The sequence below is a fragment of the Stegodyphus dumicola genome, chromosome 6 (assembly GCF_044657685.1).
Source record: "Stegodyphus dumicola isolate Sdum_Otavi_A_Nest chromosome 6, ASM4465768v1".
Lineage (NCBI taxonomy): Eukaryota > Metazoa > Arthropoda > Arachnida > Araneae > Eresidae > Stegodyphus > Stegodyphus dumicola.
Genome location: NC_140773.1, coordinates 53,494,281 through 53,514,488, shown reverse-complemented (window position 1 = coordinate 53,514,488; position 20,208 = coordinate 53,494,281). Strand labels below are relative to the sequence as shown.

Below are 20,208 nucleotides of genomic sequence, written 5' to 3'. Positions count from 1 at the left end.
TAACGACGTCTATGCGACAAAAACCTTCTCTGCAAAGACGTAATAAAGACGTCTTTGCAACGGTTGCAAAACAGTGAGTTTCGCGGACATCTGGCCGTCTTAAAGACAATATATTGCAACGTTTTTGCAACACGACTCGCGACCAGTTGCCGTGCTACTTGGGAACAATATAGTTTTCTCAACATTAAATTTCTCGGTAATACCTTAAGCAGCATACGTAGTGATTAAAAGAGTTAAATAAAAGCGTCTCCATTTTCCCAAGATTTTCGTCGAGGTCAGGCGTTGTGCGCTGGGTTTCTCAATACCTTAACACTTTGAGCGCCATGTCAGCCATCTGTGGCTGACACTAGACTTTCCGTTCAGGCCGCGTCAGCCATTTGTGGCTGACGCTAGACTTTCCGTTTAGGTCGCGTCAGCCATTTGTGGCTGACGCTAGACTTTCCGTTTAGGTCGCGTCAGCCATCTATGGCTGACACTAGACTTTCCGTTTAGGCCGCGTCGACCGCTGCTGGCTGACAGCATGTAACATGATATATAACTATACAATTTACCCCGTTTTATGGGATTTCATTGAAACACAATAAGTATAAAAACGGTTATCCATTACAGCTATTACACATTGTGACAACTGTCTTAGTCTTTTTTCTGGCCATTACTCTGCCAGCTTCAGTTGCATTTTTATCAGAACATAATTTACAATATTTCCGTACTTCAGAGTCTTTTACCGGTCTTTTTTTTTTTTTTTTTTTTTTTTTTTGGAGTTTATGCTGTCGTTTTATTTTTAGATATTCTTGTAGTTCTGTTCGATGGAATTGTAAGGGATAGTGCTAATTCTTTCCGGACTTCAGTAATGCTAATTTTCTGCTTCGTAATATCTTTCTATAGAATGTAACTATTTACAAAACAGACTTTGCGCGTAAAGTGTTGAATGAATGCCTATAGGAATCACGTTCCAAACGTAGACTATCTTCTACTGCGGTGAGAATCCCTGGCCCTACAATACCAGCGCTTTTTTTAAGCGGCGCGCGTGGCCTGAACGGGATTGCCTAAGAAATACGCTTGGCGCTCAACGTGTTAAACCTCCGTCCTTTTTCAGTGATAAAAATCGATAAGGCGAGTCACATTTCCTTGGAAATGCTTCTGTTGTTTGCAATCCTATGTTACTTGAATAACAAATAAAACTAAGGTAAAGAAGACTTTGCGATAGTTTTGGGTATGGTGAAGTCAAGCTATTTACAACAGCTTTCGATGCGTCTACAAGTCTCTTATTTGCTTAACGTTTATAACGTATGGAAAAGTATTTAAAATTTAAAAATATTCCGGTTACTTGTGCTTTCCTGTTAGCTAGAAGCTGACTAGTTTTAATGTATCTTTAAATATTTGTTTTTTAGGGTATGTTCCTTTTGCTGCATTTGCTGTGTCGTACTGCTTTACACACTAAACTATTATAGCAAGTTTCTATTTGTTATTGATAATGAAACGCTGTTTGCACATTTTTAGAACGATTTCTAATCAGTTTTATTTTTGTTTTAAATGTAAAAAGTATTTTGCTTTAAATCTTCGATTTAATAAGTATTGATTTCTTATTCTTCCACTGCTTTCCACAATCCGTCAGTCCTAGCAGGTTGGCGCTTACAACGTGTTCAAGAGGCCAAAGGCGCAATAGCGCATAAGTGTAACGTCAGGAGACTTCGCAGGAATAAGATGAAAATATATAAAATACCTATTTCAGTCTTTATTTTTTCAAGGAATGCAATGGTACTCTCCCAAGTATGACTTGTTGCTTTGTCTTGATGATGTTTCACTCTTAGAAAGTCATTGGGATAATTTTTTTTTTTTTTTTTTTTTTTTTTTGTGTGTGTGTAAGTATCAGACATAAAACTTTCTCTTGATAATCATCAGCTGTGTTGATTTTAACATTTTTTCCCACTCTTCTAACTTTCCATAACCTATTATAAAAGATTTCTGCAAGAAACCCTTACTGAAACTTTCTTTCCATTGACGGAACCAGGTTTCTACATCGTTTTCTCTTTGTTTCCGATAACAAACAGACCATATTTTTGTTAGTCATTTAGGTAAATTCATGATTCATTATAGAGCGCTATACAATACAAGGGGCTTTCATACAATGTATTTCCATTTATCTTCTGCTAAATAGTTTTCATACAAGACTATAAAAATCCACTCCGTTGAGCCACATACCTAAGGAAAATCCGGTGAACATTACTGTTTTTCGCTTTTTAAAGTTTTAGATCTTAATATTTAGTTTATTACTATATTTATTATTGATACAGATGTATTTAAAGACTCCGCAATTTATTTCTGCGTCGGCGGATTTTTTCTTGCTACCAAATATTTAACTTTAGAAAAATTAAAGTACGTAAACTTTTTCGGGTATCCCTTTGGAGTCTTCTTTCCATGCAACTGGTTTCCTTTTCCCATTAGTAATACTGCTTATTTTGAACTTCGAAATTTTAATACGACGGATTCCACAACGTTTTTGAACTATGGAATGGGAATATTTCTCTTCGAAAAGTGCAAAAACATATCCTTCAAAACACACGTTGTTAACATGAGGGACATTTTGAAAAAAGAATTAATTTAAAAGTAGCTACGATATTTCTCATTTCAAATAATCTGTTGCCAGAAATGTTTATTCAAAACATTTTTTTTTAATTCTTTATTTAAATTGTCCTAAGATGTGTACATACCCTCTGCATAAACACACGTTAAAGTAAAAAGACAAATATTTGAGTCTTTCATCGAATTAATTATACACAGAGTGTTTACAAAACCCTTATAGAAATTTAATTACCATGAATTTACTCCCTTTGAATATATTCTGCAAGCAGCACTTAAAGCTTTCAGCAAGGATTACTCAAATTTTCAATAGTTTTATTTATATTCCTGGAATTATATCCTAGTGCACAAAAAAGAAAAGAAAAATATGGAAGGGTTCAGATTTTAAAGGTCGCCTAAAAGGGTTTGTTATGATTTTTCTACGCTCTCGCTCAGCTCGCAGTCTTCCACTCTGCTGCTGTTGCACTCACTCCTGCTAACCCATTTCTTTTTGTATTTTTAGGTTTATTATTAAGCGTCATTTTCTTTGTACTTACGCAATATAGAGTTCAACGGTAATATTACAAAAATTTTAAAAGCAGCTGTGTTTAGAATTGTTGATGAAGTGTTAAGTGTTGGCATAACATTCTTCTATTTTTTTCAGTTTATCATATGCCAGTGTATAATTTTTTTAGTAAATTGACCTACAAAACATTTTTTCTCTTTTAATTTAAAATATTTTGTGATTAATAAAACATCATATTCTTCTCACTCTTTTACGGTACACAGAAACCAGCTGATTACTAAAATCACAAAACATTTAAAAACAGCATATCTTTAAAATTTCCGGTATACAGTCTCGCGGGCTGGAAATAAATATGTTTTATTCCGTACAGTGTTACCGCTGCTCGCTTTGAAATCGTGAAATTTGTTAATCAAAAATTTCTACAGTGTTACCGCTGCTCGCTTTGAAATCGTTAAATTTCTTAATCAAAAATTCCTACAGTGTTACCGCTGCTCGCTTTGAAATCGTTAAATTTGTTAATCAAAAATTCCGTACAGTGTTACCGCTGCTCGCTTTGAAATCGTGAAATTTGTTAATCAAAAATTTCTACAGTGTTACCGCTGCTCGCTTTGAAATCGTTAAATTTGTTAATCAAAAATTCCTACAGTGTTACCGCTGCTCGCTTTGAAATCGTTAAATTTGTTAATCAAAAATTCCTTAAAGTTTTACAAAATATGAAATACATAATTAAATTCTTAATTCAAAATTCGGACTTCCAGGTACCCATGTTTAAGTGGATGACTACGTTATTCAAAATTGACGTCTCTACGTACCGTCTTTTTTTTTTTTTTTTTTTTTTTTTTTACAATGCGAGAAATATCCATACTTACATGCAGATTCTTCATTATTTAATTTCTTTACATATAATACAATGCGATAATATTTGGTTGCAACAATTTGAAAAGTGATATAACGCATTTAGGTGTTTCGATGCAAAATGTCGTTTCAAAACAAATATCCTATACGGAACTGACGTCTCTTTTGGAATAATAAGTCGCTAGTTAAAACCCTTTGCTTATGCCGCTTTTAAAAGGTTAGACATTTAGAACAGTTTGCCTTTTTATTAAAGTTTGGTATTTAGCTGCTGGTTCAGTTCAACACATTGAGAGCACGAACTAGGTAGGCCCACCAACGGGCGAATGGTAAAAACGCTAAACACTAGTAGTTCAGTTCGAAGTTCGAGTCCCAGTGAACGGGTTGGCTGTATGGGCGTTTTCATAGTTTTCCTCATGTACAACATGTATACGAGCGAGTTTCCTTATGAAGGTCCTCCACTGGGCATGCCTTCCTTACCGTGTAGTGCCTAACGTCGGAGTACCTAATAAATAAAATGACCGTACACGTACTAACTGTAAGGCATTCAAAATTTTTTAATGTTTTGTATAGTTTGGTGCACATATTATCCGTTGGCCGAACATGCTTTCAATCGCAATGTACCATTTACACTTTTGAACGCGCTTATCTATGTTTGAAGACTTCTTTAACTAAACTAATTCTACCGGTTTATTACTAGAAACATTAAAAGTGCGGGTAAATCTTCAACAAAAAAGAAAGATGTATAATAAATCAAGAACATGGTCGCCACAGAGAGTAGTTGCTATAAATAGAAAAGCATTTATGAGATCGCAATATGGTACTATTATCGCCGTTTTGGCGATGTTTAGATTGAGCGGGGTCTCTATGAAAGTTTGGCCATTATTTTTTTCCTATGAAGATATATGTGTGAAAAAATATATATATGTTACGGCAAAGTATGAAATCCAGCATTCCATGGAATGCCTAAAACTAGACGGCAATGTACGAAACGATTTATATTTCACACATTTTCTACGCATTCTATAGAAAGCCAAATGACAAACCGGCAAAGTATAAAACTTCCGATTCGTTTCGAAGAACCGCAACTACTTACCAAAAGTTAATAAATCCTGTAGAAAGGCCACAATGACTACTAAGGAGAAGCCACGGGACTACTGGCCGTCGAATCGCTAGGTTCATGATGTTTGTGGAAAACAAAAGTACATTTATTTATCCTGTTAAAGAAAGCGTCAGTACTATGCAGTATTGTGTCACGGACGCTGAGTTATTTTCTGTATTTCTTGAAAACTCATTTGAGCTCTGCACAGGAACGACGTGGCCAGAATGTCGAAAGAACTTTCAACAAATTACAAAAACCTTTCAGGTAATAATATTGAACTGTAATAACCACCTTTGTGAGCCCTGCCAGAAAAAAACAAAAAGGTATTAAAAAGGGCACTGATTATGAAACATGATTACCGATTCCGTCTCAGCCAGATAGAAAATACAAATTTATTACTCTGTATTAGGATCACCTAACTATCTTTTTTTTACATATTTCGAAGAACAGCTTTTTAATGGCACTCTTTCATTCATTTTTTCAAAATTACATTTGTATTTTAGAGGAATGAACGTCTTTTAATAATAGCCTTATCATTACCTTTTTTTATGCTTTGCCTAAAGAGCATTTGTCATTCTATAGAATTAAAGCAACCACTTTAGCGAATTTGGAGATTTTCTGCATATAAAACGGTAAAAGTTAATTATCGAGGATGCAAGATGATTTTCACGGCATTTTTAAAGAGTTCGAAAATATCTTTATTGATCGTAAATTTGCAAACATTATCATGGTATCACCAGAAAACACAAATTGTAGTTATTAAATAAGGATTATATGATACAAGAAACGAAACATTCACAGTTTTCGCGAAATCATTTTATAATTTTTTGCTCTTTTCTTCCATGTGTGTACACAACGGTCTGTTTTTCTCTCAAAAAACATCAAATAACTACACTAACCCGGCATCATGTAGAACTTCAGCATTGCTATCAATCAAATGCACCCCATCACTGTTCCCTAGTTGTACCTTTATTCAATTTCATATTAATGTTTAATATATTAGACATTTTATTTTATCTTTCTTTCCCTCTCAATTTCACCCTGAGACAAGTCATAGGTAGATTATAGTAAAATATTAATCATTAAGTAACATAAACACAGTGACCCCTCTCTAAGACGACCACTTACAGTTCTAGATTTGGTCTCTGAGGGGGTAGTGTTCTCAAAGCGGTGGTCGAGGCTACTGGGTTCACTCTAAAAGATATTACGATTGTGTAAAATATTTTTAATTCATACCATATTTTCAATTTTTTCCTCAAAAAAAAACTTTTTTCTGCAAAATTTCGACACTTTTTTATGAACATTAAAAATTATTAAATATCAAAATGTTTAATACCATATCAGTTCGAATTTAAGGCGTACTTATTTAAATTTTTGAACAGTTAGACAAATCGGCTTAAATTCGTACGAAAGGGAACGCCTTTTGAAATGCCTTAAATTCGAAGAAATATTTTAACACTTTATATCTGAGCAAAATTCTCCGTATATTAAGTAGTTCATTATACTGTTGCGTGCATACGGATCCGTAATAGTTTGAAGGCACACAGGTCCGCTGATGGTTGATAAAATTTATTGGTTGATCTTTGGATTATGGTAACTTGGCGATTTCTTGGCGAAAATTTGGCGACCAACTCCGTTACAGCAACCCTCTATTTTATTTTTTTTTATTTTTTTTTCCCGCCATTTTGTCTTCACGATGTAAAGACATGTTTCTTTTTATTTACTGAACACTTTTTCAACAATCTACTAGCCGAATTACACTTATGCTAGAAATTTTATGTAACAAAACTGCTTAATCATGAGAAATGGAAAAAAGTGCACAATCGCAAACTCCTTGCGCGTTTTTCAGAATAGCACATACACATAAACCATTTACACGTCGACTTCTTTTTACTTAAAAAAACATCCCAGAATTGCACAAAAATGGCATTGCACACACTCTTAACTTTATCCATCTACACTGCTATTTTCTCATAAATTACAAAAATTTGCACGAAAATGCAAAAAAATTCTGTGAATCTTTAAACTCGGTAAAAAGCACATATATGAAATTACCTTATCGCGAAAAAGTATATACCCTTTCCAAGGATGAACATTTCCACGTATAAAATAAATAAAATATCCAAAAACTTTTACCTCTAAATTATCTATTATAAACGTCACCAACGAATTCATATCGCAAACATTACAAATGGTTACAAATACTTAGTGTCAAATATTTAAATTACTTCCATACACGTTTACTTCAACTGAAACGTATTCCAAATTCCTACAAACATAAAATTCACAAAATAACTATCATTTAATTAAAATATCACTAAACCATGTACACGTCGACTTATTTTTACTTAAAAAAACATCCCAGAGTTGCACAAAAATGGCATTGCGCACACTCTTCACTATATCCATGTACACTGCTTTTTTCTCATAAATTAGAAAAATTTCATGAAAATACTCAACGTATTCTACTCAAACGTATTCCAAAATACTACAAACATATAACTCACAAAATCACGATCATTAAATTAAAATATAATTAAATTAAAAAAACACTACTTAAAATATAAATAAGCACATACATTAAATTAATAAAAATTAGATTACAATCCTAATTACTTTAAACTAAATCATTGTTAAAAACAATTTTCCAATAATATCATATTAATTTATTTACTCCTTACATTTAGAACAATGCATAAAAATAATATCCTCAAATGATTAAAAATACTAACTTACCTAATCTTCAGATCTTCATTCATCGTGGCATGCACACTTCCACTTTTTCACACAACACACAATGAAGCTTAATACAAAATAATATAGTACTACAGTTTTCCTAATCCCCCCCCTTTCCGATTAAAGAACTGTAATTCGTCCATTAATGTCACATGACATATCTCATGATCTCGCATTTCCCTCACACAAAATAATGCGTAATTGGAACTGAGTACTTCTCACATTATAACCAAAGTCCTAGGTAGTAACCTTTATCACCTCCAAAATGTCGCCAAACTACCAGTTACCATATTCCAAAGATCAGCCAATTTATTTTATAAAAAGAAATCCGGGAAAAGTGCAGAATCACCCACTGCTTGCACGTTTTTAAGAATTGCACATACTCGATATCCATGTCACATCGAACTATTTTCACTTAAAATTCAAAGAAAATTGACAAAAATTCAGTTCTTCTTACTCTTATAAAAAGCGCCAAACAAATAAGTGGCCAATTCCTTCAGATTTCTGGAACTTTCCACAGGAAAACTCGTACAAGTGTTCACAGAATCACAGAGTACAATCAGTAGTTACACCTCAAACTACTAAGAACGTTAAACACAATCCAATGCAAAGCACGAAAGAGGAAACTAACCCGGAGATATCTCAGTACAACCGAACTCACCCTAAACTTAACAACTGGGGGACTGATGCTCACCCCGGTCTGGTGAAGTTTTCACCCGGCCGCCGAGATTTTTCTAGTACTTCTCGAAATTACTGACAGGCATATGAGGGCCGAATACAGTTACAGTTACACAAAACATCAATTAAAATTATTCAACGGTTACACAGAGACCAAACGAAATTGTCGCCAAGTTTGGCGACTTTAAAAGATTTCGCGCGAACGTAGCAAGACAGCCATTAACTCAATGTTAAAATACGCTTGCCCCTGTATTCTTATTTTCTCGTTACAGCATCATTTCGATCAGCTTTTCACGTTACATTATATATCAAAATAAAATTTCACACGCAATTTCACTAATATCTATGTACAAAATTCGTAATAATACTTACATGAAAACCTATTTAATAAACGAAACCTATTTAATAAACGAATAAAACCTATCATATTTTTTGCAAAACGTATTAAAAATTATTTTTAATTTATATTTTTTTCCACTTTTTCAATTTCAAAATCCTTTTGGGTTAAATTCCAGTGTTGCATTTTCCCCGAACATTTATTTTTTAAATCCTATCGTGCCTTAAAAATTCGAAGTTATTCGATATTTACAGCATGAAAGAATTTTTTCAAATTAATGAATCATTTTATTTCTTCAAAATTTCATCAGCTCCTCATCAGTATCAAATCATAACTCGACATTTTCATACTTCAAACGCATTTTCAGTAAATTCTCATAGTGCGTTTCGATTTGAAACACACATAACACTAGCATGACTCATTAGTTACATATCGAAGAAGTATTAAACTGCTTCACATTTGCAAGCCTAAATGCACCACCTTTTAACTAACCAGTAATTCATAGCGAATACTAAGGAAAATGAAGTACTTACCCGATTTAAATAAAGACGGCTTCTGGTGCGCTTTACAACCGATTTGCCGATTAAAAGTTTATCTTGCGTCACAAGCTCGCGATCACGTGACACTGCTAGCACAGCCATCTGTGAACATTTTCCGTCTCTATTATTATCGCCAAATACTCTAAAATTTCCGATTTTTTTTAAATGTACAATTTTACGATAAAATGAAGTTTTTATTAAAGTATACTTTAAATCTTCTGCCTCGCTTACATATTTTAAACTGATTCAACATCTTATACTTTTTACTCCATAATCTCGGACAATTATGATGAAAGTCGAAATCATAAGGAAATAAAAGATTTTTTTTTCATTTGAGCGGAGGTTACTTGGTTAAGATGAGTTTTATATTTGAAAGCTTCGATCTTATATAAACCATTTTGTGAAAACTTTCCCCTTCTTTAAATCACTTTTGATTTCTTATTAATTCATTAAAGAATATCGTGTTTGTGTGATAGTCTTAGGATAAATTTATGATTTCGAAAATTTTCTGTTTAGGCAGGAGTGAAGTCGCCCCCCCCCCTCTTCTGTCAAATAGGTGTTTGTTTTCCTTGCAGACGATGAATGTAGTGTTCGACTACTTTTTCAAACTTCGACATGCCTTCGTGTTGTTAACTAGAAACCACGCTCGACCCACATTCCGGAGATCCGCTGTTCGAATCCCAGCGAGGGCATTGCACGGTTTTCACGTTCTTACATAGATATAACCTCTAATGACTCTACAAGATTTTAATAAATTAATTTGAGTACACTAGTCAGGGCCTCTCATGTTTTTAATACATTTTCAATACGCCTTGGAATTTGATAGTTTTTCAAATGCGTTTGTGTGCATCAAGTCGGATGTGCATTTCCTTCGAAACGACAAGTTAATCCATCCGCAGATCTGATTCTATAACTTGACGTTTAATCGATCATAGATTGCTCATAAATGTATATTATTTGGTGAAATATTTTCACTTACAATCGGTATACATTCGCCTTAAAATAGGTCCAATCTGGTATACGTCCTGTTTCGATGCGAATTTTTTTGTTTTTTACACAACATTTGTTTGGAATATGACTAGGTTCGATGAATCACAACTGCAAGCACTATCGTTGTTTACTTCTTTCGAGACAACACCTCAAGTTTCTCTACTACTCTTTACGTATGTCTAAGTGGTGGCGGTCGCTATAGCAACAGGGATAGTATATTCAAGTAGGCTGAGCCAATTTTCAGAGAGTTGGCCGCGAGAATGAGCTTATCTTTCAGTAAACAATTACTATTCAATAAAATATCCTCCCTGAAATTTTCAAAATATTTTGGATTTTTTTCGCGTAAATATTTTGTATATTTGTCAATAATGAAGTTTAGAAAAGTAAATGAGAAAAGTCAAGCAATACAGAAAATGATTAGGATCACCATGGAGGTAAAAAAAATGATTGTTGTGAAGTACGAAGGTGGCATGCATATCTTAGTACTTGGCTACACATACCATATGCCAAGAACGACGATATCTACCACTGTGAAGAAATAAAGACGTTATTACTTTGCGAAGACAGTGAAATCGGTGAATAAATGAAACGCAGAGACATTGGAATATGCTGAGAAATTGCTTTTGATCTCGATAACATTAAGCAATGTGCTGGCAAATCAAAGGCGATAATTTGCAAAAAGGCAAAACTGATACATGGCCGATCTTTTCAAAAACAAGACAGGCACGAGCGAAAAGGATCAGGTGTTTAAAGCCACCCACACACCCATGGCTGGTTTGCTAAAATTTAACGAGAGAATATGCATTCACGGTGTTGTGAGACATGGAGAGGGAACCAGTGGTACTAAAGATGGCCCCAATGATTTTGTTTGTTTCGCAACATAATTTTAATTTCTTGAAACAGGCCTGTTTTCGAAGAAGATGCCAAACAGAACTTATATTACGTAAGAACCAAAGCACAGACCAATGAAGAATAAAGCTTACTGTCTTTGCTGTGGCCAAGTAGGGACTGAAAAACGAAGTCTCGATTGTTCTATTACTCTGGAAACCCGACGGCCTTTAAGAAGCATGACGTTCGGAAAACTCAATTACCTCTGACGCAAAGGTCAAACAGCAAGGCTTCGGTAGCAAGAGAATATTTCCGCGAATGGTTTAATATTGTGTTCCGCACAAGTTACTCCTAGAAGATAAATCTCCGTCCGAAGACCCTTCAACGAACAAGGCTCCAACCCAACTCCAAAATTTTAGGGCTACGCGTTGTCGGAGTTTGGACTTCATCATTCTAAACCCCCCCCCCGCGAGAATGATTTCTCTCATTCATAGCATACACTAGCAACTCATCAGTAATTTCAAATAACTCTACACTAAAGTACTATTTCAGAAGTGCTTTGAAGTGACCTCTCGCACAGCATTAACTGTAAGAGAGTTTTGGAAAGATCATTTTAACTTCCATTGCATAATTATAATAAGCAAATTTTTTATTCTTAAACTTAGCTATTTATTGCTCGTTTCATAGAAGACAAATTAGTGATGTGTCTGATTTCAATAAGTCTACACATGAATTCATTATCATAAATCTTCATAATCTTTCTGCACTACACAAAAAGTACTAAAACGACTCGCGAAAGTTATTTTCAGAGGTTATAAAGTATAACAAATTATGTATAACTAGTTTTTCCTTTCATTTTCCCTATAATTAATTTACAGTATATTGGTTTTATTTGCTGCTCGTTTTAGGTACAGCCTTTGTTATCCGAATTTCGATTGTCAAAAAAATCAGTTTCTGAATCCATGACAACATTTTACGTAGATGTCGATGAAGCCTCTAGAAAATGTCTAGAAATGAAACACAAATAGGGCAAGTGAAATATTTCGAAAGCTTATTTATGCTGTTTCTCTTCTGTCAACAAATTTATCTTTATAACTCTCGTTTCCGGATTCAAAAACTGCTCCTTTGGCGAAAGAAGTTCTACAAATCGTTAAAGTACTTTTCCCCTGCTGAGCCATCTAACATCGGAATGAAGCAATATGGTTCCATGTTCATCAGTCAGCAATCAATTTTTTTATAACGTCTTGCAAGATATCTCTTATGGCTAATGCTTACCATATTTTAACAATTAAGAAATATAAATGAATGGTTATTTTAAATATATTTTTTGTTCATAGTACCTAACAAAACGATCGGAGAGCACAGGGCTGGGCACCGCTGACCTAAGCGAACAAACCTGCAGCTGTAATGGGACTTTTAATTGCAAGGGAAAAAAGAATTAAGGCATAAAATTGTATTAATTTTTTAAAAGGACAGATTTTGTTTATGTACTATAGATAACACACATCGCGGATACAAACGTTTTTATCCGACCTTCATTTCCGCAACTGTGGGGCGTAGACATTGTCGATAGCTCAGTTGGCAGGGCGGTGGACTGTAGGTGATTAAAGCAGATATAATTCCAATTACAAAAATGTTTTAAATGATGCGAATATTCATGTTCTTTTGCGTTTTGAAATTTAAAGATATTAATAGTTTGGAAAATGTTTTAATTGGCATGAAAAATAAAGCACAAAAGGTTTGACTCCCACAAGAAAAAAAATTTGCAGACGTATATTATTTAAAAATCTATGATTTTTGACGTCATTTTCAATTTGCATTAAGGGGTCGGTTAATAAATAATAAATTGGAATTATTCGAGACTGATATTTTTCTCCTCAGCTACCATTCAATGATATTCTTTATAAATTTTAAAAGTGTAAAATACGTTATTAATGTTCTCATGAAATTTTATTACTTAAGAATCACAATCTGGTAGTCGTGCAAAAAAATTATTAAAGTATAAATATCTTTCAATTTTCACTACCGCAAATAATAATATGAGTTAGCTACTTACTGATAATGAGGCCTTCTAAAGTTTCCTAAAACATGAATTCTGTAAGATTCTTTAAATAAATTCTCCATTTAATAAAAAAAGTTATATTGACCAATATTTTTTATAATAATCTGAATAGAAATGCTCGCAACTTAATCTCTTAACATAAGAAACATTTTTTCTAAACTGATATTTTATTTTTAGTTATGTACGAACGCCAATATTTCGCTCTTCTATTTGTTTAATACCATTGAATATGATCGCGAATTTTAATACAAATATGTCAGATGGTTTTGTCGTAGGGAAGTCACATTTTTTGTGCTTTATTTTTTATAAGCCTACTACAAAATTTTCCTAAATATAAGAATAGAAAACGCAGGAGCGCATAAAAATTTAGATTTCATAATTTTCACAAAATTGACTTTATGTAATTTAAACGTAAAAATTGCAAAACGTAAATATTTACGTCATTTAAAATAATTTTATTAATGTAAGTATATATATCTATGGATTTTTGATAGCACAACGGAATACTACTCCATTGCAAAGGGCGATATGTCCACTGTCTCTTGTCCTAGGAAAAAGGCTTTTTTTTTTTTTTTCATTGGCATAAATATATAAAGAGCATTGTGACAGTATTGAAATAGCCTCGAAACGGGCTATCACTGGCAGTTACAATATAATGTGGCTATCAATCAAGGCTATCAAAAATTGCGAAACTTTTCCGAGGCGGCTGGCGGCCATACGTCTACCTTGTTACCTGATATCCAGTAGTTTAGAAACGGATGAAATATGAACCTTAATTGCACTATTCATGCAACAAAAAAATAATAAACTCATTGAAAAAAATATTTAATGACACTGTCCAGAAACATTCAAAGATAAACTAATGATAAAAGTATTAAATTCATCGTATTAACCTTGTCATCATTAGATCGTCATAACTGTTGGATCTTATTCTTTCATCCATTGCAAAGAGGCGGGAAATTTTCATGCCCAGCCTTGCCGACGATTTCATTACGACGCCGGCATCCTTAAGCAAGCTGGCGACTTTTCGTTTTGATCTTCACATGGGCGTCCTAGGCTTCTTGACAAACACTGAATTCTTCTTAGTATAAATTGAACTTCATAAAGCACACTCTCTGTCTTGGTTAATGCAATTTGCAAAAGCAAAATTTCCGGTACCTCTATGCAAACTGGCCGCTCCGGTCTGATTACCCTCATCCGCTTCTAGAGAGTGTAGGTATGTGTCCCAATCTGCATTGTAGCTGCTCTGTTTATTTTCTCAGTACCATTTGGTTTTTATTTGTGCTAGCGAAATAGGACAATTTTACGCTACTAATTTTTAACGTGGCTTAAGTATTGAAGTGTTGATCTTGAAAACACTCAATGGTCAGATAAAACATTTTCGTCTCTAACTGTAGAGAACTGTGTTGAAATACGAATATCTTGAGATAGACAGGCATGCAACCAACCACTAAATAGAGATGTCCGTGAGTAAAATAATATACTACTACACCAGTTGTAGTTCCGTGAGTAGAAATACTACTGCACCAGTGGTTCGTATATTATTCTACGAGATCATATTCTTCGAGATCAAATTTGCGAACTTCGCAAGTTTGACTGCCACATAACTTGGCTGACGTTCAGATGGCACGTCGTGTTCCATGCTGCAGCAAAATGTTGAAAACATTTACCTCCCTATGTAAACAGTTTTGTGATAAGCACGAAACTTGGCTGCACCATTATGACGTCCCAACATCTGTTCAGAGTAAAATGTGGGAGTTCGAAGATGAGCAGACCACTGTGGCTGTTTGAAAATCAAGATTAGTGAAAACGAATAGTGGCCGTATTTCCTAGAACGTGAAGAAAAGCGGGTTGTGTTGGAAATTCAGAAAACAGTCACAGAGAAGTGGCATATCTAGTACTACTTGCCTAAAGTTGTCGAAACTCTCAAAAACCTGAGCCCAGACTCAATAATAGACGCATGGTTTCTTCATTACGATAATGCTCGAGCTCAACGCTCTAAAGTTTGCTTCGAATATTTGTCCAGCACTGGAATAAAGCTGTTAGAGTGTTTTCCCTATAATCCTGCTCCTCGTGACTTTCCCCTGTTCCTCTAAGTGAAACACAAGACTGAAGGCGAGACATTTAACAAACGAGACGAAACGCGACAGTGTTCTTTGCACACTAATTTCCCAAGAATGAAGAAACTAGTCTTCGAAACCATACTGGAAGGATGGAGATCTGCGTGTGTTACAAATTATTTTGAAAAATATATAAACAATATAGTTATATTGCAATATATTCCTAGTGCCTTTAGTCTTTTATAAGTTTAACTAATGAGATACATTAAACTTCCAGTTACTTGTGCTAATTTAGGCATGGGAAATGCGGACAAACGGAGAACATAGATGATCCAAGAATAGCCTGCACGTGAGCTTGAATTTTTCAGAGAACTTAAAGGAACGGAACGCAAAATAATACAAACTAAGTTATGACAAATGTTATTTGTTTCCAACTCAATTTGTGATCACGTTTTATGGTGTAATACGCGAATTCTTAACCTTTTTAGCCCCCATGCAACCCTTTCACCACTGCTACAAGTTCAGTCTCCCTCACTTCTTTACGAAACTTGAAAAATACATTAACATTTATTTTAGATTATTTTTAATATGTTTTATTAACAACAAAACGTACAAAAAATGTTAATAAATACCAAAACTTGAATAAAAGTAATTTTCGTTTTAACATTCATAAACCAAAACTAAATATTGAACAGCTAAATGAAAGGCTGACTGCATTCCTTCCCTGAAACTAGAAATTTACCCTAGAGGGAATTCCTCCCGGTTGAGAACCCCTAATATAATATCTTGCTAATACATTCTAGTGGCTCATCTTTCCTCTTTCACTTCTGTTACTTTTTTCTGATGGTTTTCTTGAGTCAGAACATACAGAATATTTTAGTCTCGTTGGTCCCCTTGGTTGGCAGTCTATCATAAAACGTTTTGGCTTATTCATTTATTTATATAGTTTTTCTTTCTTTTTCTCTTATCACCTCTCGCCTCTTATTATAAATCACTGAGTCATTGTTACATTAAAAGTTTGTTCACAGTGATTTTTTTGTTTTAAAATGATCCCAAAGCAAGACATGGCTTTCTATTGCTTTATCAGGCGTTAGTGTTCCACGAGCCTTGGCACCTTACCTCATTTTGCACAAATTTCGTGGGTCAAATAACAAGGAATATCTCTCTTCTGTCTTCATCGTCTGAAAACATTTCTTCCACTGCATTAACTGCATTTTGGAGTATAATTTGTCGCTGGCTTACTTCTTCACATCTTGAGACATCATTCGTCATCCAAGACATTTTCCGTTTGAAAAATTTTTTTGTTAACCAAGGTCCCACTGTACTTCATCAGCATGATTATTTAAGACCAGCAACATAATTAGAGAGATTGTTTTCTCTCGTAGAAATCACACACAAAATGCAATAACAAACATGGAGCACTTATTAACATTATAAATATTTTGCGACTTGAGAAACTCAGATTAAAGATCATTTGAATATGGCATAAAACAAAAAGGCTCTCTGCCAAAGTGGAGGGATACCATCGTGGAGCAAGTTTGGAGGGAAACTGGCTCTTTCACGTTACACAAGGAGAGAAAAGACAAAAATCAATCATACAACCAGATGCTAATCGCCATTGATCCGGATTGACTGCAGTAAAGGTTAAGTGGATAAGAGCATTCAGCGCTGTTATCCAGCCTTTACTGCAGACCTCCCAGCTGTATATTTTTCTGAATTAGTGAAGGCAATGTATACCGAGATAGACAGTACGTTCTCGATAGGAACTGCTTTAAAAAATCACCCAACAAATTATTAAGTATTTTAAACACAATCAAAGAATACTGAATTACTTCAGAAGCAAAGAATAAAAATTAATATAATAGAAACTGAAGATCAGTTGTTGCATGCTACAAGAAATACTGATAATAATGTCGCGAGCTAGAAGCTCGTGGCTGTCTCTTTAAGTAAACTCTCCGAATTAGCAAGAAGAACTTGACAATTTAATTACAAATAATAATCACTCCGAAAGGAAGGAAGAACAAGCCTATTTAATTATAAATTCTAAATCAAATAAATGGCTGTAAATAGCTCAAAGAGAAAGCGAATATTAAGCATGTCCTCCTCACTGCACGAGGAATATCGTGAACTCTCTTTAAAACGTTCGTTTCTCATAATTGATTAACTCGTCCTGACTCTCGGAGCCTACATATAGTGCAGTACGAGCTTCTGGAAACTTCGCGAAAACACTGGCCTTAGAACTTCAAAAATGCGTTTTCTCGAATCTTCTAAAACGTCGCCAATCGAAACTAATAAATACATTTCTTCACCTCTATTATTATTAATTACTAGCTGGACCCATTCAAATCATTCTATATTTTTTCTTTTCATAATATCTTCATTTAGGTGGCTAGTGCGCTAGTGGCTGGATGTTTAAAATATATAAAAAAAAAAAAATAATTAATCAGCTAAAAAGAGAAAAATCATTTATCACATAGTTTAATGGAAACGAGAAATTAAATAATTCCCTTTAGAAAATTCGTCGATAGCTTTATATCATGAATAATAAAAGCGTGGGATGCCTAAATAACGAAATCTAATAATCGAATTGCAGCGTCAGAAATATAAGTTATTATCTTTGTAACTTTAATACAAACCTCCAAGTTTTTCAAATTTTCTAAATGTAAATTTAATACAAACCTCCAAGTTTTTCGTATTTTCTAAATGTAATCTTTTTACATAAGAATTTAAACCAAATAAAAATTTTAATAATTATTTGATTAAATTTCACATGTTTCCAATATACCATTTTAAGTCATTTTTTTAAAATTAATTTTGCATTTTTTATTGGAAGTACAACTCACACGAATTTAGTTCTGTCAGAAAGCTTTCAAATCAACTGAATGCAAACAATCTGAGACTTGCGAAGGATCTAGCTTGATGAATTACTTCGGAAATATTCAGAGTATATTAAAACAGCTGCTAAACAAGTAATTATTTATACAAACTCCTTAACCAGCCTATATTTTCGCAGCCGTTAATTTTTGGATTACTGTATTTAATCGTGCACATCCCCCTTTTTCTTTTACTAAATTTATCATACAAAAATGACGGGAAAATTACGGGAGTAATTTAATTTAGAGGGAGGCCATTATAGTAAAGAAAAAAATTAAAAATATTCATGGATAAACTACTGGTAACGAATACAATATTATCAATTCAAACGAAATCTACATTCAATTAAGAATACAAAGTAATATTAATATTGGAATATCTAATAAGATACCTTTAATTCTACTTCCCTGAATTTTGAATCTCTCCCGCTCTAATTCAATCCTACTCCTTAGGCTGCTATATCATTCAATGGTGCTGGAACTGCTATTTGTCTCGTCTGCTACAGCTTGCAAGTCGTTGCCATCGCTACCGCTGTCATCGTCTTCGTAGCCGTTCACTCTCTCTTTCTTCGTGCAAGGATCTTCCGGTGCAACCCATTGCCATGCGGCAGAATTCAAGGATTCAAAATTTTTTAAATTTAGACAAGCAGAATCTAAAGTAACAAAATTTACGGACAGCAAATTTTTTTTTAATTTAAGGGAGGCACCGAGTAGAAGAAACTAGGGGCGGCAAAATTTTCAGAATTTTGAGAGATACAGGGCAGTAAAATTTAGAATACGCAGAGACTGGACCGGGGTGCAAAATACCTAACGCCGAGCCTGGATTTCCCCATTTATTGTCCCTTGCCCTGTATTACAGAGAGTATTTACAAATTTAGTACATATTTCGGGTTTTTACACATTTCGAGTCTGTTTAATTAATGTTTAAATGTAAAGAATATTTTTTAAATGTCCGATCTGATAGTCGTTTTTCTGGACTTAAGTCTGCATCGTGATTTCCATGACAGAAGGGCTTTCTGTAAAATTTCAGGGAATTATCCTTTCTCTTCCACTATTTTGCAGAGTCCATCAGTTAGAGAGGATTTGCGCTTAGAAAGACCTCTTTTCAAGAGACCAAAGACTGAAAAATCCGTGGGTGAAACGTCAAGGAAGACGTCAGGGGACGGGTAGAATAGAGTACGAAAAATGAGAAGATGTCACGGCTTTACAGTGGCAATAATGTTGTTTTCATCAGCGACTGAAGTGCCCAATGTTCGGAATTTTACCTCTAGACTACATTCTAAAATATTCACTAAAATTCTCTTTTCATTTGGATTTTTTTTTGTTACGGAAATAAATATATAAGTTAGATATCGGTAGGTTTCATAGTAAGATTTTTTTTTTAAAATTATTGTATCAGGAATCTGTTACGTTTCTGTATTAGAGATTTATATTTCTCTAAAAGTATTCAGAGAAGCTTTTCTGCTCTGTTAATACATTGCTTATGGGAAATGGATTACGCCAAATAGACAACACCACAAAACGAATAACGATTTTGAACGCAGAACTTTCAAAGTTCCTTAAAACAATTTATTTTTCATTGTTGAGCATATTGGGACTCGTTGCATTTCAAGGCTGAGATTCAACAGTTTTCTGGTGGGTATTTTATGAAATTATTTGAGTATACTTACATCTGAAATACTTCTATACTTACATGCATAACACTTTCAGCAATCAGCACTGAATATTCTGTGATAAAATGGCTAAACTTCTCCTGTTTAGCTCGATTACAGTTTCTGGTACGAGCAATACTGATAAGAACACAAGAGATCACCGCAATGTCCGTAATCTAACTAAAAAACTATCCGTAAAAAGTTTATAAATCATTCATTATTTATTAATACCGATATTTATATACTCATGCACGCGCAGAAGATTGCGTCATCACATTTTCTCATCTTCTAAGAGCTCACATATCCGCAATCAATTTAAGAGGCATCCATTATTATTTTTTTTTCGGTTAAAAATAACCAGTTTCGCGGAAATAATTATTACTGTGCGAATGATCTGTGTATCCGGTGATTGCG

The 20,208-nt window shown here is 34.0% G+C and overlaps 1 protein-coding gene across 2 annotated transcripts in view; it reads right to left on the bottom strand.

Annotated features, from left to right (window-relative positions):
• LOC118205184 (double-strand-break repair protein rad21 homolog) overlaps positions 1-19,972 on the bottom strand; it is a 94,097-nt gene extending 74,125 nt beyond the window's left edge. For both annotated transcript variants that reach the window (XM_035377622.2, XM_085818322.1), the window contains exon 1: positions 19,836-19,972. The gene's annotated coding sequence lies outside the window, so the exon portion shown is untranslated. The remainder of the gene's footprint in view (positions 1-19,835) is intronic.
• Between the last annotated feature and the right edge of the window lie 236 nt (positions 19,973-20,208).